At 39.4% G+C, this 25,383-nt stretch overlaps 1 long non-coding RNA gene across 5 annotated transcripts in view; it reads right to left on the bottom strand.

Moving 5' to 3' along the window:
• The window catches only part of LOC135442288 (uncharacterized), a 62,207-nt gene that overhangs the window by 8,307 nt on the left and 28,517 nt on the right, over nucleotides 1-25,383 (bottom strand). The window contains exons 3-7 of one of the 5 annotated variants that reach the window (XR_010438652.1): nucleotides 11,712-11,950; nucleotides 9,276-9,345; nucleotides 7,898-7,978; nucleotides 7,023-7,094; nucleotides 5,849-6,582 (exon numbers count right to left, since the gene is read on the bottom strand). This is a non-coding gene — a long non-coding RNA (uncharacterized LOC135442288). Of the gene's footprint in view, nucleotides 1-5,064; nucleotides 5,204-5,848; nucleotides 6,583-7,022; nucleotides 7,095-7,897; nucleotides 7,979-9,275; nucleotides 9,346-11,711; nucleotides 11,951-25,383 lie in introns of those variants that run through there. The other 4 variants (XR_010438651.1, XR_010438650.1, XR_010438649.1 and 1 more) reach the window with 4 other exon arrangements.

Raw genomic sequence — 25,383 nt, 5'->3', positions numbered from 1 at the left:
GGGAGGAGTATGACCACTCAAGTGTTACTACCCACATTCATGTCCACACTGCAAATCAGCAAATGCAAGTGAGATACCTCTTTGACCGTGCCTAAACCAGCAGTGAAGAGTAAATTCTGGATTGGAGCACAGCCTAATTTTATGTTCCTTAAAAGCAGGAATTGGGGTGTAATGCAAGGAGCTGCATGGTATTTTTGCGTGAGGAGGTTGTTTTCCCCCTTAGCTTTCTTGTTTGAGGAGGTTCCCATACTTATAGTTTCAAAAATAAATAAAAAGCATGGTTCAATGTCACTAGTTCAATCCTGTCTGCCACAGTCTACAGGCAGCCTGGAAGGCATGGCTAGCTAAGCTGAGATCTCTTTTCCTAGAAGAGATGATTGGGTAGAGCACAACCTGTGGAATACAGGAAAAGAAGTTTCTGTGCTTGCAGATATTCAAAAGCAAGGTGGACATTGCACTGGACAACCAGCTCTAGCAGACACTGTTCAAGGAGAGGGCTTGGACAACGTCCAGAGCTTTCTGCCACCCTTATCTATCCTGCAATCCTGTGAAGAGCTAGATTTCAGAGGGCGAAACACAAGGCTCTGGAAATTTAAGACCAATCTGCACAGAGAGACTGATGGTTGAGCAGTTGACAATTCATACATTGTTGAATGTAAATATTTAAAGGAAAATTGAGCTACACTTTGCTTGATTAGTTAAAGCAGTACTACATGTATTGATAATTATTCTTTCCAATGTCTTAATAATAGAGAGAACTTTAATAGTACACCATCAGTATGGTAACGCCATAGAAGACTTGCTTCTATATGCTGTATGACTGATGAGCAGCAGAGGGTATCCAGACGATGGCTGAACATCACACTTTTGGGGGTGCTCTCTCACCAATCCAGCCCAGAGTCCACATGTATAGCTTCTCTGCCTCAAGCACATAGTGGTTCCTCTCCTCTCCCCTCGCCTCCCCTCCCACCTTCTCTCCTCCCCTCTCTCTCCCAGCTATTGAAGGATCTTCTCTGGGGTCTCTGGAAACCCATTCTCCAAACTGATCTCCACTGCTTAGGCTTTTATCAGTAATCTCTGGTCTAGGAAGCACATAAGTCTCCCAAGTGGATATTCTTCATCCATCTTGCCATACAGTTTTCCATCATCACCAGTCTCCGACAGACCATACCTTTCTACTAATTATACTCTACCAATCAACCAAAGGTGATATTTTTCTAATAAATACCTCCATTCTTTAATACCAGTCACCTCAGTTAGTTTCTATTCTATATATCAATCAACTTAAAATTCAACAGTGTATTTTCTCTTTATTCCAACTAACTTTGCACCTTTGCCTCTGGCTGACCACAGGCATGAAGGGAAAACCATGTGGGCTTAACTCAGATGCCAAGATGACAACAATTAGCATGGCAATATTTTATTTCACTGGGAGGCAGAGGCACAGCAGTCTCTGTTTTCTCTTTTCATGCTGCAAACACTAAGCATTGGGGTGAAGGACAAGAAAAATATGTTCCCTGAAAATTATCTCTTGTTTAAGATTAAGAGTGCAGTGCTTTAGAAAAGCACTAAGAAGTTTCTAAAGCCTAAGCCACTTTTCTTCATGGGTATCCAAAAATTAAAAAGCACACAAATGCAGCTCTTCTGGCTGTAAAATGCATTAAGAGTGAACGTATAAAAGCTCCCGTTCAGATTATTACTTATCATGTTCTTGCGTTTATGTCAGTGAAGAAATTTTCTCCTACAGCAGAGCAGCATAAAGCCCAACACTTAAAGGCAGTTCAAAAAGTTTATATGATTTATCTTGCTCACAGTAAACCATCTGGCTGCATTCAGAATACCATGAAGACACAAATTAAGCTGCACATCTCACTGCTCTTTGCAGTTCTGCTCACACATTGATCTCTGCTGGAATTTCAGTGACATGACATTTCCCTGCAGGATCAATAACTGTGCCTGCAGAAGTGTCTGGGCTCCATGGTGTACAAGCAACTCTCAGTGCCATTCAGCTCCCCAGCACCACTCTACATAAATACATGGATTTGAATCAAAGGGAGCTAGTGGTGAGAAGCAAATAGGAAATAACACAATGGTAGAAATAAAAGTTCTCAATGGAAATGAGTGGAGGTGCTGTCAACTGGAAATGTTCAGGGGTGGAACAATTAATTCTTTCCAGACACAAGCTTAAGAAAAAAAGGATTTTAACAATTTAAAAATGTCCAGAATGTTGGGCAATATTTTAGTATTTCAATTTGCAGATTGAATGGACACATTCTAATAGATAAGAGGATAGAAACTACAGCTGCCGGTCCTGTATCGACTGTATATTTGAAGTTTTGGGAAAGGCAGGTTTAGTTCACACTGACCACCTGATCAGATTCCAAGACAAATGAGGCTCATTTGGAACTGTCAGACTAACAGATAGAGAAGGAAAAGGATAAGAGGTCACAGTATCCTCAAGAATCAGTTTAAAATTGGAAGTACCACAGAAATCACATGCTTAGATGTAACTCTGCTGAGAATGACTAAACTTGGAACCTTTATTGGGTAGTGCTACTACTGTCAGTTATCTCTGGCTTTTCTGACTCTTCAGATCCAACTTAAATGTCCTGATTTTTTTCCTAGACCCTTTCAAAGGTAGGCTAGGCTTTTCCCAAGTCAAGTCTGGCTATAACTCCAAACACTTCTGACTCCAGAAAACTCTCAGGCAGTATAGAATGAAATGAAACAATTTGGGTTGATCCACACCAGAGTAGAGCAATGCTCCCCAGAAAGCCTCCCTGGGTGTCTACACAACCTCCTAATACATGCTCTGAGACATAATTGCCACAAAACTAGAAGTTTTGACACCATGAAAGAGGCATTAGTGCATTTCAGGCTCTTTGAGCTGAAAAATGCATTAATTTTTGATAACTATTTCTTAGAGCTATGCAACTGGAGCCATGCTTTGGACTTGAAGCAGACTTGGATCAAGTACTGTGCACTGCAAATACAACCAAATGTCTCTTTAAAAACCTGTGCTGTAGAGAGGGTTTAGGAGATACTCTGCATTCCTTGGCTTTGAGGCTGGGAAAAACCCTCAGGAGAAGTTTCCTAACAGCATGGATATAACCTTTATTGAATTCCTACAACAGTCCCTCTGAAATTAAGAGTAGCAAAAGACCTTTGAAGATCCCTTCAATAACTATTCTGTGGTTGAATTTTGGTTTAGACTCTTCTTGTTCACAAATAGCAACTTTAAGAAAAAAACAGTGTATATTACAGAACACATTAAATACACAGTATGAAAAGAAACATGTCAGATTATTTATCCACTTTACTACCCCAAGTTTATAAACCTGAAGGGGTTAGGAAGCTTTTTGAAAATAGAGGTCTCTCAAAATAGTGAATAAATATATTTCGCACTGAATAAAATGAAATCCACAATGATTTCAGGATTTTCCAAAGTAGGTGAAATAAAGTTACATAGGCAAAGTATATCATTCCATCTTCTTTCTGAACAACCAAACTGCTAAATGTATTCTATTTGTATTACCTCTGTCATAGAAGTTTGAGGCCTCTTATGTTAGTTGAAACCAATGCTGAAGGGAACAAGCTGCAATATTAAGTGAAGATTTTGTCTCCTAAACAAATATTCATAAATTCTCCCAACAATTTAACCCACAATGTTTATGATTGCCTGAAATAATATCTCTGTTCTTCTGACTTTTTGCTGAGCATATCATCTCATTCAATATTAACAGAAACTCCACCTCTTTTACCATTGCAGGAATAACATAGCTAGGTAAGAAAATGAAAATTCCTACACTTTCATTTGCCATTTTCCTGGGTAATTCTCCTGGAATTACCAGTAGGTTGTGTTCTTTTAAAAGCCAGAAAAGAAACTTTAAATTTATTCTTTTGTCCTTCAAAATTGCTTCTTTGAATCATCTAATACTTTTTAAGATCAAAAATACTTCAGAAGTCAGCAATGGGACATCACTACAGAGTTCCAGGTTTGTCATCTGCAAACAACTGATTATTTCTAAAAATGCCCATAATATTATGATTAGGAGCAGCTATCAGAAAAGAAGGATTTTTTTGTTCTATCACGTGAGAATCATTCTCCTTGGAAACAAATCCAGAAAATATGCTGTTCTATTGCATACTCTGGAGGATAATCTGGATCAGGAGGTTGTGTAAAAGAAACAAATTGAAGATCTAAGGATTCAAGATCTAAGTGGAGGGCACACCTGGGCTACAAATTTCAGGAGGAGCAGCCCTCTGCCTGCAGTGCATGTTTCCACAAGGCATGATATGAGATCCACCTTGCTGGCTGTATAGTTCAATGTTATCTCAGACTACAGTCAAAAGCAGAAATAAAAGGTGTTGGAACACAAAGCTCTGTGAAACTTTCTCTGGTAAGGTTCTTGTGGAAGTTTTGCATAGGCAGGGAAATTCTGCACTAACCCCTGAGCAGGCATCAAAGAAATCCCTAGGTGGAGCCAGCCCACCTCCCATCAAGGCAGGCAGCTTTAGTGGTGAATAAAATACATGACCATCTGTGAGTGCTTTGTTCTCTTCCTTGGTGCATTTATCTGCCCTCTGGCAAGGACAGAAATCAGGTATGAAATTGAATGAGCTCCTTGAGCCTTTCCCTAAGGGAGATTTTAACAGGGAGTCAGGTCTGTGTTCCCATGCCATCATCCATGACTAGAGCATTATCTGCTCTCCCTCATGTATGCCTCAGTCAGATGTGGTCACAGCTGCTCTATTTGCCTGATAGAATTATAAATCTGAGCTATCACTCAAGCCAGCTCTGTGCAGGGAGCTGCCTAAGGACCGCAACTGGAGCTGGAAGCTGGGGAGGAAGAGCCAGATTGTCATGAGTAAGAGCCAGACTGCCAGATCACTGGGCACATGTGAAAAAGTGAATAGTAAAATAAGCTATTAGCCTACCCATTTCCTCCTCCTGCACAGGAAAAAAAAAGTCTACAACAGTGAGTGATCCAAGGATAGATATCTGGAGAGACACAGCTGTTGGTAAGGACCATCTCTCACACATGAGTTGTCAGGGAGACTTACATCAGCCCAGCTCTAATTTGCTCCTGTGAACTGAAGGTCCATTAACAGTTGGAGTGCATTTGAGGCAATCCTAGAGCACATCTTGTGGTCACTTCCATGCCAAAGAAATCCAATTTGCGCGCTTCCAGTCTACTCTGCTCTGTGAATAAAAGTACAGTAAAAGGGATGCACAGGTGGTTTTCTTCAAAAGCTCCCTCCTGACACAAACTCAATCACTAATATTAGATGCATCTTGAAGACAAAATGCACTCTGGAGTTATAGCTACGGCTGTCTACTTGGTGGCTGACCTGTGCTTTATGTGTGTTTTAACCTGAACCTCCGCCAGAGAGCTGTAAAACATAAAAGCCTGCGAATTCTTGCCTCCCTGGGAAAGGAGCTAAAAACTCATGTCTCACGTTTTAAGCTGTAAAGGGGAACACTAGATGCATTGGTCTTCAAATACAAAGAGAAGGAGGGAGAAAGAAAGAGAGAGAAGGGGAGTGGAAATTTATTAGTCTTTGGCACCTAAAATGCCATCCCTCATTTCACACTGCCCTCTACAGAAGGCATTACTTTACTTCTTTAACTAGGAATGTTCTGCCTATTTTATGTGGAGTAACTTACAAGCTGAGGAAAATACCATTACTTTCAATACACAGGATACAGCTCACTTGGAGCCGGAGCAGCATTACTTTCCTTTCACTGAGACAGACAGAGGGTTTTCCTATCAGTATTTTTCAAAAAACAGTAAATTAATTTTTTAAAACTCAGTTTCCTAGGCACAAAACAATTTCAAAACCTTACTCCAGAAAATATGAACTTTATTTCTGTAACACTTTTTAAAATAGTGTGATTTATTTGTTTAGAATGTGGTTTAACAATTCATAAATGTAACCTTAAGACATCTTGTTTCAAGATAGTTTTATTTCAAGAATTTATGTCAATCAGAAGAATGAAATTAAATACAGCATTCAACTACCAGAAACAGGTACATTTTATTTTGAGTCAAAGGAAGTCCTTGGTGGGGAGATTTCCACAACCTGGAAGTGAATAATGCTTCCACACCAAAGCTCCCAGACTGATCCTAGGTTTCCAGCCTGTCTTTTTGTCACAACACTGCTCCTTGACCCCAGGCAGGACTTGACACCATAGTTAATAAAGATGAGCAGGGATGAAATCTTCAGAAATGTTTTCTGCTCTGCTCTGTAAAATCTCCAGGAAAGGAGGAACAGAGAGAAAACACCAAGAGAGCAGTGACAGGTGAGGCAATGAGACACAAGACAGAATCATCCCACTTGGCTTCATTCAGTACCTCTGCTGAGCACCTTCATCATCCCAAGGAAACTCCCATACTGTCCAAGGGAGCCAGTAAAAGCAGGTTTAATCTTCTTCACAGGACAGCAAAAAGCACCTTTCAGTAGTCCTGGAGGACTCCTCCTTATACATCTGCACCACACTGGCTGGGCAATGTGCCATATGCATGATTTCCAGCAGTATTTCTCCACGAGCACCACCAAGCTGGGAACATACTTTAAACACTATAAAGATGGAAAAACATGTATGTATACATGTTCCTAGGACAAGAAAGGAAGTCATTGACATTTTTGGTTCCTTTTAAAGCAAATAAATATTTTAATATCTGAGCATGGACTTGTTTGAGACCCAGGCACTTTCAAACAAGTGAGAAAGTATTGCTGAAAACACCAACAACTCAAGAATACCAGAAGTTAATCACCTTACATTCCCTTATTTGCTATTACAGACAGAGGAATACTCATTATTCCACATAAAACTTTCCATATGACCTAAGAAATAAGATAGACATTATAATCTCTTAGCAAAGAGTAATTCCGTATTCTTCAAGCTTTCCATAGAGGAACTATTATGTGGTTGAGATATATATAATCACAAAAGCATTTTACTTTTTCACCCTTTATTTTAAAAGAAGTTGGTTCTGAGAAGAAATGAAAAAATTCACCTATGTTGGACACTGTTTGCCCAGTGTAGGCTTGGCATGAATCTGCTTTAAAATTCCACACTTCTGCATTCCCTGAAAGACAAAACCATATCACACATTCATTGATGTTCACCCCAAGAAACTGCAGTTCCATGGTTTGGTTGTACAAATTACAGTCAGCCTTATCCTGTCCTCTCCTCATATTTATAGTGGTTGAACTGAACTTGATTTAGGCTGAATACCCTCTCACTCACCTGTGTTGACTTCAACACCTAAGTACCTGCTTGAAGTATAGACTTAGAAAAAGTCTGTAGAACATCATTATCATATCAATTTTTTTGGCAGTGGAATGTAACTTCTGAAGTTTGGCCCTTGCCTCTGACACACTATCCACTGAGAAATTCACATCCACCCGTATCCTGTTTCCACACATACTCCATGTTTTCTGTACTGGAGCTGGTCTTGGGAGTTTTTCAGCAGTAGATTGTCACTCAGAAATTCCAATTTACAAACACAGAAGCACTTCACCAAAAAAACAGGAATTCAGTGAAAATTTCTAAATGGCCACTCAGGGCTGAGATTTAATTTACAGTAAATATCAGGAAGAACAGTGGAAACATCCTAAAATAAGGAGAAAAGCCATTCATAAACACAGGAGAAACACCACTGGCTAAGGAAGCATCTTCACTGAATATTACTGAAAACTGAGACATGCACTGAAGAGAGAGCCCTGCACTATACCCAGTTTCTACACTCCTCCACTGGCAAGAGCTGTTGACCAATTTTGGAGACCATGCAGTATCTCCATTTATGTCCGATAGTCCAGGGACAAGGCAGTCAGCCAAGAGGAAGGTTCAGGTGCAGATTTAAAGCAGGCAGAGTGGGGCTTCAAATACCTTCCATGTAGTCTGTAGCCAAAGTGTGAAGTCCTTTCTCCCAGAAGCCACAATTTCCTTACATTTCAAGTATAACTTATCCTGGTAGGAGAAATGCAAGCCAACATTAACCTAGATTATGCATAATACATTATACTCTAACTCATAAGGGAAGAAGCCAAGTAGCATGGATAAAGATACCAGAAATTTATGGAGGGTATACATCTCACTGAAAGAATAAATGTAAGGCTGATTGGACAGGGCAAAACCGAATAAGTTTATTTCAGAACTGGTCAATTAAAACATACATGCAAAAAAGTATCAATATATGGAAGAGAAAGGCTATCTTTCTAAGCAAATTTCTTCAGCATGTCAGCAATACTTCGTGTTGTAACTAAATTCATGGCTTGAAATTATTCAGGGAATGGTTAAATAATGCAATGCATCAAATCTATTTCAAAATTAACTGCATTTTCGACTTTCTGGCCACCACAAATTATTCTCAGTTGTAATTTACAATAGGCAAGTGTTAATTTACCTAACCCATATTTTATGAATTGTATTGACTAATTGCAAGTCCATGGTTCAGGGTAAAATAAATACGCCATTTATATTCAGATAAGTCACACAATCAATTTTCAATCTACTGCCTCAAATACAGTATCAGACTGTGACAGGTTTATTCACATTGACACAAGGTGTCATAGCTCTGTGAACTGCAAAATGGAAATGTCAAACATTATTCAGCAGCCACCAGTGGATCATGCCCAGCAGTAACATCCACAGCAAAACCTCAGGATGTCAGTGGCCTGTCTGCTGCTGTTTGACTACAAATTGAACAAAACTCTAATCTAAGCAGACCAGTCTTCACCCAGGGATCAGTTGTGGTGGCGATTTTGTTTCCTGTGGTGGACTTCTAATTTGACACTTCCTCAGCTGCCCAGAGATGAGAGCAGTACTTCTGCCATTAGGTAATGGGAGAAAAGGATGGGACTGTGCCCTCTGCATACTTGGGCTTGGCCTTTTAGGTCACAATCATTGTTAAGAGCAGTTAATCAGGCTTTCAAATTAGTGCTAAAGGTTCCTTCTGTCTCTTTTTTGAGTGTCAGGGCTCATCTTAGACAAACGCTGCATCAGGGATATTTTTTTGCTAAGAGAGCTCCCACATCACTGGCTGATTTTTGCACTTTATTCACTACCATTAAAATTTTTCAATTAAATAGGGCAGGCTTAAGTACCATTCTAGGCTGAAGTATTCCTGACCTTTTCTTTAACCAGGCATCTTAAGATTCGCTTTTTCTCTCCCAAACTAAATCTGCACAATGAAAATAACAGTCCAGGAGAATCCTTTGTATGCTTTGTGCAAGCACACTTCAGAGTCCTGCAGAGAAATAAATACCTTGGTCTGTACAGATTTCTGTGTTCCTTGGATTGTCTTCATTTTTCCTCCTCTTTCTCCTGATAAATTCCTGAAGGATGACTGAATTATGACCTGGGTTTTCATTTTCACTGCTTGACTCAGTCACATGAACACAGGCTCATAATGCCACAGTAGGTGCTCCAGGGTACTGTGCATGCCCTACTTGTGTTTATCCAAAATGGATACCTGGAAACCTTCTGTTACCCACAGCAGCAGTGAGGGAGGTGGAGAGGGAGCCCCAAATATTTCAGGTGGACCTAAACCTCTTTCTATAGGAAACAAAACTCTGTCCTGACCTATGAGCCTGACGGATGACATCAAGCAGAGGAGAAACAGTCAAATTTAGCAAACACTGTAAGTTGTCCATTCAGCTACAGCAGTGAAGGTATTCTGATTCACTCAATAACTATTTCCTTACTAGCAGCTTTAGAGCTATTTAATGATGTCGTTATACCCACAAGACCACCTGTCAAAGAGGGGAACACAATGAAAGTGATGAGGTGGTGGAGTGAGATGAGGAAGACACATTCATTAGAGACACGAGAAGACAGCTGGTGTTATTGGGCATAAAGAGGAGGTTGGGGAGCCTTGTTAAAAGTTATGTAGTCTCCTAAAGAATTACAGGGAAAAAAATAGCAAAAAAGTTTGGTGTTACAGATAAAGGATTGGCACTTACAGACCTCCTTTAGTTATACTTCAAATTAAGGGAAATACAGACAAAAGAGTAAATCACAGTTTCAATCAGTACTAAAAAAAGATTAATTTAAAAAAAAAAACCTTCCAGTTTCATTTCTTGAATTGGTGTGGGGTTCAGTAAGCAATTTGAATGGAGTCTGCAAACTGGAGTTAATTATTTGCATTAACATTTCAGATGGCTCCCATGTAAATATGAGCTCTTTGGTGTGCAATGGTCATAGACAAAAAGTAAGATCAATGCTTGATTTCCCTTACAGGATCCTAAATTATGTCATTTAATAGGTAGTCAGCAGCAGGGGGATTGAATGATACAGGCTTGTGAAAACAGCTCTGGGATCTAATTAATTGGGACAAATTATCCAAAGCAGCTTGGCATTGAGGAAGGAGAACAGACTCAGGGAGAAATGACAGATGGATACACAGAAAAGAACGCAGAAAGACCTTTGCTGCTCTTGAAGAGCTGGGCCTTAAGGCCACTCTGAAAAGCTCTTGCATCGCGGTTTTATGGCTTATTATTATGTATGTGACACTTAAATATTCTTACTTGCTACATAGCCCTATGCCCAGAATTTAATTTCTCATTGGAGGATCAGATGCAAAAAACCCAGAAGTTTTAATGGTAGCTGAGTGTGTGGTTGGGACTGCTCAGCTTGGACTCTCTAATCTCATCCTGTAACAAAGCTGTTTGCTGGGTGGGCAGAACCTTCCAGAAGGGTGAGCCCTGAGTCCTAGGAGGCAACAGCCAGCAGCTATAAGAAGCTGGGCCAGTCAGAATGGAAGACATCCTTCCCTTCCCAATCCCTTAACTGACAGAAGTGAGCAGAGGCTCCCTTAGCCATGGCCTGAAGTCTCCTGGAGAAGTTTCCCCTGCCCCTCCCCAGTCTGGTGCTGCACTGCAGTGTCTCCTGTGGGATGATGATTCCATGTCACACACTAACGCCAAATATACCATAGAATAGTTTGGGTGGGAAGGGAGCCTTCAACATCATCTAGTTCCAATCCCCTGCTGTGGGCAGGAACACCTTCCACTAGACCACCTCCCACTGAGTCAGAGCCCCATTGAACTTGTCCTTGAGTATTTCCAGGGATGGGGTGGTCACAACTCTTGGCAATCTGCTCTAGAGTTTTGCACTCCCATTGTAAAAAGCTTCTTCCTTCTATCTAGCCTGAATCTACCTTATCCTACCACAACAGGATAAAACATCCATCCCCACCTTTCTTTCAAGCTCCCTTTTAGGTATTGAAAAGCTGGAATAAGCTCTCCCTGGAGCTTTCTCTACTCTAGACTGAAAAACCCTAACTCTCCAAGCCTTTCCTCACAGGGCAGATGTCCCATCTGTGACAAGAAGTGTTTTGGGTATTCGAGTCACTTTAGGCTGCTGCCACTTCAGTCTGAAACCACGATACCTACCCCTGGAACACAATCCTGTTCCCACAGGCTGCTTAGAGCCCTTTGTCAGTAGCTGAATATATCAATATTAATGGACATGGAGGATTGTCACCAGCATACTGATAGAGCAAGACAAACAAATTGCGTGGTTTACACATGCCTGGCATGTACAAACATCTGGCATGCACATACATCATTTTAAATTCAGACAATATAATCAGAAGTCAATGAGATCCTGGCATTTTTGGCCCTGGCAGAATGCACTTAGTGCTCCCCAGAACTTGACCATACACCACACAGCACATCCAAGCACTGACAGTGAGTCTTACCTTCAGCTCCTTTCTCTTCACTTCCACAAACACTCTAGCAAGCAAGCACCCTTGTGAAATACCAAACCTCCTGCTGATCTAACTTCATTGGAATTTCTTCAGTGGGATTTCTTCCAGTACAGAATTTGACTGGGCAATGTTTGGCCCATCCAGTCATACATCAGTGCTGTAGGACATTCACAGAAGTTTCCTGAAGTTGTGCCTTATGAATCTTCACCCCAGAACATCACAGTCACTGACTTAGGAAGCAAACACAACAAAACTTAAGACAGTTCAGTCTGTAAAGATGCATAGACTATGCATAGCCTGCCTCCTAGCCCTGAGACCTGAGGATCTGCTCTGACATTAAAATCCTTCCCTACCATCCCACCAACTATGTATTCATTTCCCTTCTGCATTGTTTTCTCCAGGTATGACCAGGCTGCTGTTAGGCCCCTCCAAAGCCATCTCTTCACTAAGCTGAACAAGACCCGTGCCCACAGCCTTTCCTCACAGGGAAAGTGCTGCAAGCCCTCATCATTTTGGTGGTCATCATACAAGTCCAACCAATTTCTTGTGCAGACAGACCTAACACTGGACCCAAAACTTCACATGTTTTCTAATAAGCACTGAGTGATGATCACTTTCCTTGGTCTGACTGATACATTCTGTAACATTCTGATACAGCTCAGAATGTTGTTGACTTTCATTCCAAAATTAAAAATTAAACAGGCAACAGCAATAAGCATCCACCATTTGTCAGATGTGCATTTCCCTATCTGTCACACAGTGCATACACACAGGTAGAATTTTTAATCAAAACTATGAATAATTAAGTAGTACAGAACAAGTAGATGGTAAACACCATCCTCAAACTGAAATATCTGCAAATGTATGGAATGTACTGTACTTAAAAAAAGCATAAAAGATATAAAAATTCCACAAATATCTTCCTATAGAGTAGTTCATCCAGATGTGCTAGAAATCATAGTTTATAACAGCAATTTTCTGAACAACGTTCTTTTAATTGGTAAATGCTTTATTCATAAAATGAGATTTTGATTTATATTGCTGCTCTCAGAAGCACCATTGTACAAACAGAACTGTTTCAAGAACATTCTATGCAAACATAGAATACTGTTCATTGGAGATTCATGGAACTCTCCTCTTACCATGAAATAACTATTACTCACTTCCATGAGGCACATCAGTACAGAGAATGCCAAGACCCATGCATATACTTTCAGAAAGCCCAGGCTCCAAAAAAATAGATTAACCTTGCCAACAGGAAAAGAAAGTAGGAAATCATGATAGCTGGGCAGTGCAGAAGCAAATATTGACACCATTTCAGAATTAATTCTATATGTTTGGCTTACAGCAGTGCCTGCCATTTTCACAATATTTTTTAAACTATCATTTTTTCATTTTAAAGCATCATTGTGTGTCAAGAAACCACCACTGTCCCACTGTTTACAAGAAATATAAAAACATTAAAGAATTTTTGATAAGTGCTAAAGCCACAGAGAAACTTGGGATCATGACTGACACTGAAATTAAATCCACTTCACTCACTGCCTAAATTTGGAGACTGTCTAAGGTTAAATTAGTGAGGTTTCTACTAAATAAAATTCCATTAAGTTTCTGCTTAGAAATGGCTCCATCTTGGCCTAGCTTTGCAGGTCTATATTTATCTTCCATCCAGCCTTTCTAGACACTTTTAGGTACAAATCCTTAAGCACTCCAACATCTCTATCAGGCCAATATTCACTTTAAAACACACTCCCACTGTCTTGCTCCTCTCCTATGCAAAAAGTCAGTAAGGGTAATCATCCAGACACTAACTTTCAGGTGCAGTTTTACCCTCCTCCAGAGGTCATGCAAAACTATTACTGGATCTGTCTGTTCCACCAGTAATCTGCCCTAGCAATATGCTGTGGCATACTACTACGCGCGCCCTACTTCTTCCAGTGGCCATCATAGTTGGGAAATGACTTGGGCATATCTGGACTGCAGCATTCACCATTCAGTTGCACAAGGACAGCAGACAACTGCCACTGCGCAAGAAATCCAACTCTCCCAGGGCTTGCATTAAAGACCTACACCATTTATTTCATCCTGCTTCAGGTCTACCTGCAAAATGCCACTGTTTCTATGACACCTCTTCAGAAAGCCAAGAGAGTGAGTCAAGTCTAAATGAAAAGTGTGTTTGATTTGGTTTGGGGTTTTTTCCTACAACTTTACAATTTCTTTGGGAAAAGAACTGTTTTCCAAAAAACAAGATTGAAATGGCAAGTTTCATTAACAAGCTTTATGAGGTTTATTGTTAGAAATTGAGTACCAGTGAGGTGATTTCCCTTGATTACAATTACAGGAGCTAACTTAGTTAATGCCAAGTAGTTGCCTGTGCTTTTGCCAAATAAGAACTATTTCAGAGCTATAAAGGTTTCAGAATATTGTGTAAATGCATATTTTATTTAGATTTCTTATCCCAAATGTTTAAAACATGTATTCATTATAAAATAATTTCTTCAGTCTATGCCATGGGCTATTAAAAATAAGTTTTACATGATTTAATTACTCTGTTGAGGTAATAGGTGAAGAGAAATCATTATATCTTACTTTGTTTAAAAACCTTTCATCTACATAATCAGTGCTGAGTGCATTGTCATCTCCCAAAGTACAAACTTTTATCTTTTGGATGTGGAAAACATCCCCTTTGTTAATATACTTGATAAACGATATACGGCTCATTTCCCAAATTCTAGTGAGGGTATGTCTCTCTAAAAACTTATTTGTTTAGTAACCACTGACTGATAGAACAGCAAGAATTTGTTCATCCGTTTCAAGGCATAGTTCATATAATTTAACCATCCACACGTGTTAGCCAAAGCCCTTCAATAAAAAAAGATAAATAATGAAACCTAATGTTCCTCTTCTTATAATGATCCTTTAGGCCTCATCTACACATGAAGTTAATTAGTTTAAACTGGCAGAGGGAAAGCCCTGCCATCAGGCTTACAAAGGTAGGCAGCAATTTTTCATTCAAGTACATCTTTGTGGAAAATTTTATGATATCTCCTATCATGAAAATCTACAGAAAAAATATTATGCTGAGGGTGTTTAACTGAAAGAGGTTATTGCATTTAATTAAACTGACCCTAAAATTGGGATAACTCTCCCCTATCTGTAGTTATCCAAAATGTACGTGTCTAGTGTGAAGTAATCGACTAAAGCTCTAATGTCAATGCAGAAAGATGAGACTCTTCAAAGGGTAATTAATCCTCTGCTAAGTCAGGAAGGATGAATCACCCTCTGGAAATACCTTTTTCCATCAACAGTACTTTTTCACATCATGCATAATAAAACTGTGAAGCTCATTACCGCAGGATGCTGTGGAGGCACAGACGAAAGGCACTAATGCATTTAAAAGCCCTAGACTAATTCAGGGAGAGTGGGTGCAGCAAGCAGATGGTCTGAAAATAGTCACCAGCTCAGGAAGTCCATGAACAATATATCTGGAAGGTGGAAAGTATTGTAATGCTTAGTTCTTAAACACTTCTCTAAACATCTGGTACCAGCCCTGTTGGAACAGAATCCCAGATTAGATGGGCTGTTGGTCCTGCCCATGGGATAGCTCTGTTGTTCTGAAGTTAACTCACGTCCTCAGTCAACGTAACTATTCCCCTTAAGAAACCATGTGTACTCAAATACTAGGTATTTTTCCCTTTATATAAAGGGATACTGTTCTATTTAGCACTAAGACATTTTGTTTCACTCTAAGATACTTCTTGGTGCAAAGTGTGTCTCTTTAGGGTCAGACAATACTCTATAAACAGCAATTTTCAAGAAAATATTTCTATATGTGCTAATATTTCCTCAAAAGAAAGATCAAATAACTTTGTTTGGATACAATGTATTGTTACCTACTGTTTGTATCTCTGATATACCAGTATCTGTAACCAGTTATCAAAAGCTGAGGCTTAATTTTTGTAGAAGTCCTTCTATAAGATATTTAATATTTAAGCAAACACATAGTAAGAGTGTGAACATGTCATCTTAAGACAGGACTGCAATAAAAACATGTCTAGAATAATAACATATTTGGAATAGGAAATGACCAGGTATGACCTGCAGGAGTTCGTCATCAAGCCCCGTAAATCTTCCACATTTTCTTACCATAATTTTCTGTATTAATCAGACTTGTTCTTTTCTGTGTCTCATTAGCTTTTTTACATTTCTGGGACTGTGGTAATATTTTCAAATATAGGGGCATTGTTTTCAAGAGCTACTAACAAAAAAAAAACTTGTACATATTCTGAAGACAATTTTTAGACTGTAATTATTGTATTATGGAACCTTGGGCTCGCCAGGACCAAACAATTGGGAAAAGAACCTCAAATCAAGAAGTGAAAAGGAATGAAAGAGCATCTTTTCAGTCTGACCACAAGAAGACTGATAGATGCTGTAATGAAACTGAAGATCATTTTCTGGGAAACACATGCCAAATCCCTGAATTTCACTCTCATTGGTTCATGGCCATCCATGTGATGGGAACTTTTAAAGATGCCTTTTTTCTTTAAAATATTACTGTAATCCTGATGATTCTGTTCAATAATCAGTGAGTTATTTTTGCATTCCAGAGGGACTTTCTTTTCACACACAAAACTTTCCAATAAAATCTTACAGGGTTAGGTCACAAAATTACTCGTAACTTCATTTAGCTAATTGTAACACCAATTTCCAGAGCCTTGAAGACACTTAAAATATTTCTGGTGTAGGAATTAGTTGTGAAAATATATTCCATGTATTTTATCAAATTTGGTAGATGATTATATTCCTTTTGTCCATATAGATAACATTTATCTAGTTGCTAGAACTACTATAGGATCCAGGACACATCTGTATTCCATTGTCCCAAGTCTGCTGCTCAAATCAATAGTTACTCAGCTCTAGATGTCTCTGTAAGGTAGGTAAAGCCATGGGGTACCTGCAATAAGGAGAGGAATAACTACTTTCCCACAGAAAGAGTGTCAATGTAACTTTGTAGCTCACAGAGGAAACTTTGTGTTCCAGGAGGAAATGTTTAAAATCATGTATTTACATTGAACCTTATTAAATATAATATTCATGGAGGCAGCACATTGTCTTTTACTCCAACAGTGAGGCAGAATCAGTGAAAAGATGTTAAAAGCTGGATATAGCTTAGGTTTTAGGCAACACCTTTCAAAACACCTGATGTCTTCAAAACCCAAATCCTGATTTCAAACATCTATGACATCTTCAAATACAAGCCATTTTGAACTGAAGCAGACTGAGAATGTGAAGCAGTTTTTCTGTTTGCCTTTCCTGTTGCCTCGAAGGACTGAAGTCAGCAAATTGCTGTGTGCCACTTCCCAGTGCCAAAGGCATTATTACAGCCTACAGCAAAGAGTCTATTTAACTACTGGCACTTGATTTAGGAACCCCACATTAAAAGTCTTCTCTAATCAAGAGACAGAAACTTCAGAGGAAGACTCAGCTTGTCTGAACTGCCTTTTGTCTACATCTTAGCACTGAATGTGCAGGGAACTCTGCTACCCAGCTCATGACTTCAGTTACAAGCTGGCCATGAATGTGGTTTTCTACAGCTTGTTTTAAGCCAGAGAGTACACAAAGAAGCACTAGAGCAGAACAGCTGCTAAGGGCTACACTCAAAGCTTCAACCCTTATGGGTCTCTATGGTCCTAGTCTCCACAAAATCCAGATTTCAAAATCCTTCCTTGTTAATGGAAACCCAATGCCTGACTCAGTCCCATGCACTGGATTATATTTGAAGGATTAGAGAAACACCTGTGTCCCTGAGTGGCATAAACTGAGAGTAGCTACATTAGGCAGAAAGATTAATTGAGACAGAGAAAACCAAGAGACCTATTTTGAATCAGATGCATCAAAACTTCCAAACTTCCATTACACAGTTCTGGCTGTTTAATGCTGAAATGTCTCCACAAGTAAAAAACTATCTGAATCTGACAAATAGTGACTTTCACATTTGCTTGCTTCAATCCAGATATCATTTGGAATAAAGCAAACTTGAGGCTTTGACATTTTAGTATCAGTTATTCCTTTACTCTTATTGTTCTTCCTTAAATTGCCCCAGCCAGGATTACACTTCATGTTTCCTTACAGATTCCCTGATTCTTCCAAACAAACCTGATCTTCATCTCATCTTTCTGAACTCCTTCCTTATACTACCTGACTTTTTTCTAGTTTCTATTTTATCATTCCAGCCAAATCTCCCAGACCAGATTTCAAGTTTTCATCAGATTTTAACACTTTCCCACAACTCTCTTCCTTAACTTATTAGGATCAACCCTAAACCTTGAGTCTATTCCTTTCTTTGCACTACCACTCTTTTTCACAGGGAGTGCTGATTCTCTAGCTCAGCTTGAAACAGCAGTTACAGGCAAAATTAAGTGGTACCACTGTGCTCTCTTCCTCTGACCCACAAATTCCCAGGGAATTTGGGATTACAGTAAGAGTGGTGGAGGTTGGATAAAGACTATTAGCTAGTGAGGGACCATAACAACACAAAATGGAAGGAAGAGGGATTTGTAATTCTAGACTGAGACTAAGAGGAGTCAACACAACTCTGTAAACTTCACAAAGCTTTAACAGACACCTGTGTAACTGGAAAAGAATAGAAATGTGCAATGTATACAAGGAGTTAAGTTAGAACAGTTCATTTAAAATGTAATTACTTTTTATTGTGGATCAGTTTGGGTGTTATCATTTTGAAAAGAAACATTGACTTGCTCTCACCTTTCTTAGACCTTTTCACATTTTTTGGGTAATTTTGTTTAGCTTGTCAAAGACAAGAAGGCTGCATTATTAATAATATTCTAATGTGGCAGGTGCATATTTGTGTGTGGGAAGGTGTTGTTTTAAAGTGGCAGCTGAACCTTTTGTGAAATATAAGGTTTCTTCCCAGGAGGAAGTCATCATCTCTCTTCTCTTTTTCTCAGGGTATAGTACAGTATATGATAGAAGATGTTAATCTTAGAAATGGAACAGATGGCTAAGATTGAGATTGGGGGCACAACTACAACTGAGAGATGAAGAAAGAGATTCAAAGAGGAACAAAAAAGAGCAGAAAATTCAATTAAAAAGTTGAATTTTGAGGAAACAGGTGTGTGGGTTTTATTATTGAGACGTCTACCTTCTCATTTAGAGTAACCCATTTGTGAGGCTTGTTACGAACTTGTCTAACCCCATTGCTGGCATTTTACTATGTATGCATACTTAAAAGGAATTTTAAATGTCATTGGGTAGCTCTTGCTCTCTCTTCCTCTCTCTTTGGTTACATCTGAGAGTCTGACAGCTCTGTTTCACTGGAAGGGCTGACAAGCCTGTGATTCTCATTAGGCACAGCAGCACAGAGATGTTTTGGGATCCTTCTGAATGGAGGGCTCTCCAACAACTCAGTCCTATACTGCCATTTGTAGACAGCATAGAAAGTGCCTAAACTAATCTTTGACAAATTTTCAGCAAAATCACAATACAGAATAACTAGTATATTCTAAAATTAATATCCTCATAAGAACAGATTGTGTATGGTTTGTGTAAGATTCACCACCTTCAACCCAATCCCAAAAACTCTGCTAGGCATTGTTCTTGTTAACTTATTATTCAAAGTTATTAAAAATATAAGACTGAAGACCAACTGGCTTACCAAGTCCAAGAAAGTGGATCCAGATGACATGACCTGTTTCATAGAATACCACAAAGTGAGCCTTAAAGTCAACCAGAAGGGTTTTCCCCTAATTTACGTATCATTCAAGAACCTCTTCACTCTTAAAGCCTTACTCTGATTCCAGTTTTACACAGTTTGCTAATTTTATTCTTCTTTCTACTGCTTCCAGACAAACTAGCTTGGTGTTTTTGTGTTCACAGTTATGTCTCTTTGCATGCTGTCCCTAAATGTTAGAAGCTTCTTCTTAATCCCCAGTATAGTACCCAATGCAGCAGTGTGTAAAGTAAATAATCTCCTCCTAATTCCTTTCCCATCTCTTTCAGATTGTTTATCCACACAAGCAGAACCTACATACTGCTTATACTTCAGATTTTACACAAAATGTGAATTCTGGATAGCTAAGGAGTGAAAAGAAAAATCAAAGGCTTAAAACTCCTTGCTAAGAACTACTTATCTGCATATCCCTGTTTGAAGCACAAATTGTCTGTGATAAGACAATAGCTCTGCACACCTCACATATTGCATTGCACTTCCTCACATATGCATTGTACATGCAACCCATGCCATTGTTGCTGGAAGAAGAAAGTCCACAAAACATCTAAAGATACACCTTATCTAATCAGATTTTTACCTGGATCACAACTCATGTTGAATCATGAAACATGAGTTTCAGCTTATGCCATGGACTTCAGCTTATTGCCTCTTCATAGCCATTCTGTGAATAGCTGTCTGCCTCCCAGGCATCAAATGACCCATTAGAACCAAAACATGTTCAGGCTGTCCTCAAAACTGTAACACTTGTGATGGAAAAATAAAAGTAAAGACAGCTAAAAGGTGTCCTTAAACTAGAATGTCAATATTTTTTAAATTGCTTAAAAACCGCACAAGCTGTGTCCCCTCCACTAAGCAAAGCAGTCCTTGCCCTTTAATGATTTTTGTCTGCTAGTTAAATCAAAGGTGCAAATATGAGTCCTTTAACTCCAAGCAGTTCATGTCATTCTGTAGAAATGTCACATGATGATGGTACAAGCTGTTAAGATAAAGTGATTGACACATCATCTTAACTACCCTCTCAGGTACTCTTTCTGAGACAATCAATTTGGTGTTCTATCTCATTAAATTTCACTATTTTGGTACCTTATATTAGTTGAAAGAGATACTCTACAGTGTCCTTGAACTGAAGGTATTTAAAGATCATTCTCACAGACAGGAATCCTGATCAGATAAGAGTCAGACCTGCTGCAAGCTGTCAAAAGGGAAGAGAAAAAGTGAAAGAAAAATTATGCACCACAAAACTGACAGGGGGACACTAAGATCTTCAAATGGGTGCCAAGTCCTTTTTAAATACTATTAGAGAAAATCCAGCAGCAGCAGTGTAAGGAATGACAGTCATGCTATGAAAACCAAAATGTGATGACATATAAAGGCATTAAAGCAGGACAGCAAAGTTTATTGCTCTGCTGCTTCTCTACTTGTTAATAATAAATTACTGCATTAATAACCCTTTATATTTATCCTATTGGAGCTTATATGGCTAGTGATAAAACTTTTAACTACATTAGCAACACTACACTAATTGCATTAACTGGCATAATAAAGGTAACGTATGAATACGGTGTCCTTGATACACACATGGCAAGATTGCACATCTCATTAAGATTAATATTGTTGGAATAATGTCACACTACTTTTATCCAAGGCTGTATTACCAAACAACCATGACCCCCTGACATTAAGTTTTAAAATTTAATATTAGGTAACAGAATTAAAGCAGTCTTTTTCAGGTGCAAATTTAGAGCTGGTTTTATATAAATCAAAAGTTAATCACCCAAGGCCCGTTTAAGTCCCATGAGATCCTCACCCTGAAAGAGGTTGTATCAGTGTAAATAGCCCAGGCCACCTGAAACAGCTGATCAGGATTTGTCAGTCTGAGCAGCAGGCAAACACCAGTTTTCTCATATTTACTCACAGTTCTAAGTGACCTTTGACAAGTAACACTGTCTCAGTCTGTACCCACATCTACTTTGGTTTGCTGGAGACCTTAATCAAACCAAGCTGTGGACTATAAGGAATTTAGGAAAATAGCAAAAGCTATTTTTTCTACATTGCACTCCCACCAAAAAAAAAAAAAAAAAAAAAAAGGCATACTGATTTCAGCATAAAATCTGATCCACAGGCCAACACTTAGTAGAACGAGTCCAGGAATGGAGAGAAAAGTCTAGCAGAGCCTAAAAAGCTAAGATGGTCTAATTATTAAACTGTAATTTGTGAATTAGCAGCAGAGATACAATAGTACAGTTTTCTCAAGAGGAGAAAAAGATTGTGGGTTCTTTATTATGATGTCCACTCACAATTCTTGATTGCACACCCATAGTGGGGACCTCTCCACCCTCCACCAATGGCTGTGGCCATGACAATGGCTAGCTCTGGGCCAAGGCCAACCCCTCCTCAGTGTGTGGGACACACAATTCACTCTGAGACACGTGGCCCTTTGCCTTTGAAATCTGTGCTTTGAAAATAGGAGACAAACACAGGGGATCAGACATCCTCATCATACTGGGCACAAGCAGAGCAGTCTCCTCTTTCCAAGAGGGGCATCAGGTTGTTGCTGGAAACATCCATCCTTGTGCTACAATTCCTCTGCTCATAAAAGGAATCCAGCACCTATTTACCTTGTAACAGTGCTGTGACTGGAACTGCAGTTTGGATCAAAGGATCCTATATGCAGCACCTCAACAACAAAGGTGCTGATTAACTAGGCATGAGAAATATTATCCTTTGAGGACAGTCATATTTTCAGTTGAATGTGTCCTTAAAATACATGACATTTTTGGCCTGCCAAATAACTGCACTAAAGCAGTCAAATTTCTTCCAGCAAAACTCTGAATGGAATAACTTTAAAACCCAATATTTATTCATGTCACAGCACAGTAATTTGATATGTAATAAGCATTAAGGTAAACACAAGTCTGTAGTTGACTAACCTGAACTTTGCTCTGTAGCTCAGATCTCTGGGGGAGACATGATACTTGACATTTAATTTGAAAAGCAAGGTAGCCTCATGGAGAAAAACTTTTTCATTTTGATAGTAGAAAAGCATTGGTGCATTTTATTTGATATGGTGGATTTGCTTGGCTTTATTTTCACAATTTAATAGGTTCACCTCATAAAAGTATAATGAAAATAGAAGGATCATCTATCATAAGGATAGGCAGGTACAGATACTTTCTTTGTGTTGTTGTCTAGAAGAAAAGCAGTTTTCTTCCCATTGATAAAAATAAAAATAAATCCCTCACCTTTTTCCTCTTATTTCCCTTCTTCCCTAAGAATGCTTTATCCTATTTTAATTACCAGAAAGCAGAAAAGACCTTCTCTCCCTTTTACAGAGGAGCACCAGAGGCACAGACACGTCTGCTGTAGTGCTTATCTGGGATCAGGAGTGCACTTTTGAAGGACCTCTCCTGCCCATCCCCACTGAACCATGCTTCTCTGTGAAGGGCGTGAATAGGATCTGTTTGTTTTTACTGAAAGCAAAGCCTAATGGGCTGCTCCAAGAACACCCATAATGTGTTCAAACCCGACTGGTATTCAGCCCTTGAGACAAAGCCAAAGCAGGTATCCAGCACAAAAGCCCAGAGCACAGTCAGCCAGTCCTCAGCCCAGCTGTATCACTCCATGAACCCACCCACCCACGTGTCATCACTGCAACAAACTGACCCTTGGATTTCCTGGGTTCACTTATACTGACACCATGGTACAAGTTCTGCTTTGAGGAACTAAAAATGGCTCCAGATTTCACTACAGTCATAGGATCCCACCTAGAAGTAGTAATTCTGTCTGGAAGTACGTGCTTCAAACACTCAGATATGCCAACCTACCGCCTCTAGACTCTCTAGAATTTCACTCCAATACTACTGCTCAGAGATCATCTTCTAACTAACTACTACTTTACCTGTGTTCATATTATCTTTTACCATATTGACTGACTACATTATTTCTCTCTTGATTTACAGAGAAGAGTGCTGGGGCTTCATCATTTTCCCTACAGTGTCATATCAGATCAAGAGCATATGTGAGGAAATCATGTCTTTTCATGACCAGCCCCCAAACAAAGCAGCATTTAGAGTCAAACTTTAAAATGTTTATACCAGGACAACATTAATGTTCTGCTGACATGTGGGTCCAGCTGCCTCTCATCTCTCATCTCTTCCATCTGGGATGAAGAGGTTTAGGTACTACTATAACCAGAAAGGTAACAATAGTTCAGCAGACAAGGAGGTAATGGGGTTCAGGAACAAGGAAGGGTGGATGAGTTGAGGAGTACTGATGGATGCAAAAAGAGACCCAATATCTAGACTCCAACCTCTGATCACAGGTGTACCTCATTTATGTGGATATGAGCTGCAGTGCTCTTTTTCCCAGGCATCCTCTGAGATGTCCTCGTCAGCTATTTCTCAGCAGTTCCTAATTATTCCTCACCTATTATGAACTTCTCCCTAATTACTCTTTCCCTGTCTCTCCAGGGCTTCTGCAAGAATGACAATGCCATTTGCAAATCTGAAGTAGCTCTGAGCTCTGAAGTTAACCTTTTGTGCACTCCTCTGTTCCTCCAAGGTTTTTACCTTCTCACAAAATCTAAATTTGAAAATTCTTCAGCAAAGTCAGTTAACTAAAGAACATTCTTCTCATGCTGGCTTGAGGATGGAGTGGTTAAACTGTATGAGAAGACTTAGAGAAGTTGACTGCATTTTTGTTCTATTTAGACTGAAAAGGTGTTGGTAAATGCTCATTTCTGTAAAAAGGTTACAGAAGTCAAAATGCCAAAAAGTCATTAAACAGCTTCTCTAACCTCTTAAACTGGTAAAGCAAAACGTCTCTCAGGACTAATCACTTGTCCATTCATCTCATTCTTGTTCTTTTTGAGACCTAAATTTCCTAATGTCATGCTTCTCTTTCTCCCCAGAGTGACAGGGGTAAGCTACCCAGCCACATGCACATCCTTCTCCTCTCATCTAATGAAGAGATTTGGAGATTCCACTGCCCTTGCTATTGCTCAAGAACAGCAGTCCTTATTGCTCCACTGCTTCCACTTTAATTGGATCAAGTCCACTGAGTCTTTTTCCCAGGATGAGACCAAAATAATTTGTTTACTCTAAATGGATCAAGCTGCACTCCTGTGTGCTATAAACACTGCTATCACAGTTTGGCTGGGTTCCTTCCTCATACTTTTCTAGGTTAGAATATTTCTGACTATCATTTCAGTTACTGCCATTTTTTCTGGCAGCCCATGATCCTTCTCCTCAGGCACCTTTTGCACATGGCATGCACGAACAAATTCTCCTGAGTCACCATCTTCCTCGTGGACCATGGAGAGTGATTCCATTGCCATTTTTTGTTTCCATTTCTATTTGGTTTTGGGTCTGGTTTTTTTTTTTTTTTTTAACTTGTTCTCTCTTTGTTCTTCATTGACTTTTTTCTGCCAATATTTAAACTTAACAGGCAGATAGTGCTGAATAAGAAATTGACAGCCAAGGAGCAAGCTTGAATACTGCATCCCATCTGTTTACTTTGAGCAAGCCAATTAACTCCCTTTCCAAGACAAAGCCCAGGAGCTGTCTGGAAAATCTTTCCCTGCAAGCACAACTTCCAAATGGCAGCATGGGTGACATTGCACCTGCTTTGGTTTCCCCAGCCATGAGTCTTCCAGCACTATTTTAGCAAACTCCCTTACTTTCAAACTTCTTCACAGGTTGTCACGGCATATAGCACCGTGCTATCCTATGAAAACACGATTCTGGCTGTAATACAGTTCTCATATTGTTCCTGACATTTCAATACAAAACAAAGGAAAACAAAAGTATTTTGGGGTCAACAGGACATCACAGGACACCAAGAAGGCCCACCATATAGCAAACTATGGAGCAAGAACACAGAAACTGTAGAGGAAAATGGCCTTAAACATGT

The sequence above is a fragment of the Zonotrichia leucophrys genome, chromosome 1 (genome assembly GCF_028769735.1).
Source record: "Zonotrichia leucophrys gambelii isolate GWCS_2022_RI chromosome 1, RI_Zleu_2.0, whole genome shotgun sequence".
Taxonomy (NCBI): Eukaryota; Metazoa; Chordata; class Aves; order Passeriformes; family Passerellidae; genus Zonotrichia; species Zonotrichia leucophrys.
The sequence above is the reverse complement of the archived record's forward strand: the minus strand, read 5'-3'. Positions and strand labels throughout refer to the sequence as shown.